The sequence below is a fragment of the Anabrus simplex genome, chromosome 2, assembly GCF_040414725.1.
Source record: "Anabrus simplex isolate iqAnaSimp1 chromosome 2, ASM4041472v1, whole genome shotgun sequence".
NCBI classification, from domain to species: domain Eukaryota; kingdom Metazoa; phylum Arthropoda; class Insecta; order Orthoptera; family Tettigoniidae; genus Anabrus; species Anabrus simplex.
In genome coordinates, this window is record NC_090266.1 from 604,006,132 (window position 1) to 604,009,484 (window position 3,353).

Below are 3,353 nucleotides of genomic sequence, written 5' to 3' on the forward strand. Positions count from 1 at the left end.
CATGTATATTAATATTTTTTTTAATTTCGTGTGGCAATTTCTAGCCGAGTGCAGCCCTTGTAAGGCAGACCCTCCGATGAGGGTGGGCGGCATCTGCCATGTGTAGGTAACTGCGTGTTATTGTGGTGTAGGATAGTGTTATGTGTGGTGTGTGAGTTGCAGGGATGTTGGGGACAGCACAAACACCCAGCCCCCGGACCATTGGAATTAACCAATGAAGGTTAAAATCGAACCCGGGACACTCTGAATCGAAGGCCAGTACGCTGATCATTCAGCCAACGAGTCGGACATGTATATTAATAATAACAATGAATATATATTTATCTGAATTTTAATTCATAGTATATTGTGCTACACAATCAAAACTACATAAATGGGACTGGCACAGTGTCGTCAAAGAGAAAATATCATTGCTTCCTGCACTTCCATTTGATTGATTACCGTTTTCGAGCGCACGAACTGCTAATGAAGAGAAGCTGACAGTAGGGGAAGGAGTACGGCGGAATGTAGTTGAGGGTGTGGACTAGTATTTGATGACTCAATGTCCAAGCATTCCATCGCTGCATTTAAAATTGTCTGCATTACATCGTGCTTCACTTTGAGTTGCAAACGACGAGGAAGGCGTTTGGTGCTTTCGCACGCATGAGAGGAAAATTAATCAAGTTCGCCGGGTTTGCTTTTATTCATTTGATTGTCTCGCATAAATGCAATTACTTTGTGAACATCGCGCTCATTGGCAATTCCTCTTCTACACTTGCCACTGCCTCTTCTGTTATGGAACATGGATTCTGTTCTTACTTCTTCTTCCTCAATTTCATTTACACCACCCATTACGAGACCCTCGCCTGCATCACGTTGCTGAGTTCCCTCAACTTCGTCAATATTAGTTTCAGTTCAGCGAAGGAAGACAACACACACCGGGCGAGTTAGCCGTGCGGTTAGGGGCGCGCAGCTGTGAGCTTGCAACCAGGATATTGGGGGTTCGAACCCCACTGTCGGCAACCCTGAAGATGGTTTTCCGTGGTTTCCCATTTTCACACCGGTCAAGTACTGGGACTGTACCTTAATAAAGGCCACAGCCACTTATTCCAACTCCTAGCCCTTTTCTATCGCATCGTCGCCATAAGACCTATCTGTGTCGGTGCGACGTAAAGCAACTAGCAAAAAAAGAAGACAACACAACATACGTATAGGGTATATACTAACTTTAAAAAGTTCAGTTGCTTATCGAAATACGCATAGCCTAATCTCAGAAATTGCACTTACAACCGTGGAATTAGGTCAGACAATAGGAAAGACATTAGCGCCTCGTACTTCCATGGATTCATTCTATTGGCACACTGACCTTTTTTGTTTCTTCTTAACATAGCTTGTCTGTGACTGTCCTGCACTTTTTTCCATTCTACTTTGAAATCTTCCACTGCGAACAAAGACCATGATAAATGGTACTGCATATAGCAGAGTACTTGATACTAATAAACTAGGCCTATAACTAATAATTATAATCATACGCTTGCTTGATTTCGGGCGCCTAGCAACTGGGAATTCGTTTCGATCCATGGCTTACACTTATCGCATGGGTAGATCTACAGTCAGTGAAATTGATGAAAATGTCTGTGAAGCTACACTGCTGTTTGTAGAAAGTGAAACACTCAGAAGCAATGGTCTGAAACACGCCAAAATCAGAGGACGTGTGGAACAGTGGAACCATAATAAGTGTTTTAAATTGCAGAGAGGTGGCGTGCACGTAGGCCCAGCAGTGCCCTTCTGTGTGTGACCGGCCAGGGCAGTGTTACGCAACGCTCAGTCACTGCGGAGCCGTCATACGAAGTGGTAATGTGTACCTAAGTGCCAGTATGCCTCGCCGACATCACAGGAGGGAATATCAGCATGTGAGTGCGTTCGAACGGGGCAGAATGATAGGGCTCCGGGAGATGGGTCTGTCGTTCCGTGACATTGCGGCTCTTACGGGGCACGCTGCTTCAACAGTGAGGAGTATGTGGAGCCAGTGGAGAGAAAAGGGCCTTACACAGCGCCGACAGGGTACTGGACGACACAATATGACCACAGAGCGAGATGACCGTCATCTTGTCCGGTTGGCCGTAACGGAGAGAACAGCTTCGTCCACGGTGTTGGCTCGACGTTGGAGCACTGCAACGGGTGTGGGGATGCCTGCATCGACGGTTCGACGCCGTTTTCTGAGGGTCGGACTGGTGACACGCATGCCATTGCGCCGGCTTCCATTGACCAGAAACCACCAACGCCGTAGACTGCAATGGGCACGTCAATACCGACACTGGCGTGCTGAGTAGCAAAATGTAGTGTTTTCGAACGAGTCCCGCTTCAACTTGTCCTACAGTGATGGCCGTATACGCGTTAGACTCCGCCGTGGTGAACGCCATCAGGCAGACTGTACTGTTGAGCGGCATAACGGACAAACGCCAAGTGTGATGCTTTGGCGCACAATTGCCTATAACATGCGATCTCGCCTCCTACGTCTTGAGGACAATCTGAACAGCTACCGCTTAATCAGGGAGGTTTTAGAGCCCGAGGCACTGCCCCTCCTGCAGGCCGTTCCAGACGCCATATTCCAGCAGGACCATGCCCGTCCGCATGTGGCGAGGAATGTGCAAGCCTTCGAAGAACGACGGATACCACTGTTTCCCTGGCCTGCCCGTTCGCCGGATATGTCACCCATTTAAAATGTCTCTGATATGGTCGGTCGGCACCTTGTACGTTCAGGTCCTCCTGCAGCCACTATTGATGATTTATGGACGCGCCTACAAACCGCATGGCAGAGTATTCCCTAGCAGCATATTCAGGCGTTCTTTGATTCCATGCCACGACGTCTAGCGGCTTTGATTGCAGCGCATGGTGGCGCTACGCCGTACTGAATTTCCTCGGTCACCGTGCATGTACAGTTCTGTAATTGTAATCATTTGTGTCTTGTCATGTCCCTAATACGTGGAATAAATTGCGTTGTGATCACAGCTCTCGGTCTTGGTGTTTCACTTTCTACAAACAGCAGTGTATTTGGAAAAGTATGCAAGATTAGTCACGTATGAGACCAATGAAGCGATTTGGATAGCATCTGAGAGCATTTCCCAAGAAAAGTGGAACTTTCCCTACTGTATCGCAGCCATCAATGGTAAACATGTCTGTATTAAAGCTCCGTCGTTAATAGGGTCAGAATTTTTCAATTCCCGGTACAAAATATATAATTCCGTTGTGCTACTGGGATTAGTTTCCCATTTTCACACCAGGAAAATGCTGGGGCTGTACCTTGATTAAGGCCATGGTCGCTTCCTTCCCGTTCCTGGGCATTTCCTGTCCCATCGTCGCCATAAGACCTA

The 3,353-nt window shown here is 47.5% G+C and overlaps 1 pseudogene; it reads right to left on the reverse strand.

Annotated features, from left to right (window-relative positions):
• Positions 1-462: 462 nt before the first annotated feature.
• Positions 463-2,087, reverse strand: LOC136863612 (uncharacterized; annotated as a pseudogene).
• Between the last annotated feature and the right edge of the window lie 1,266 nt (positions 2,088-3,353).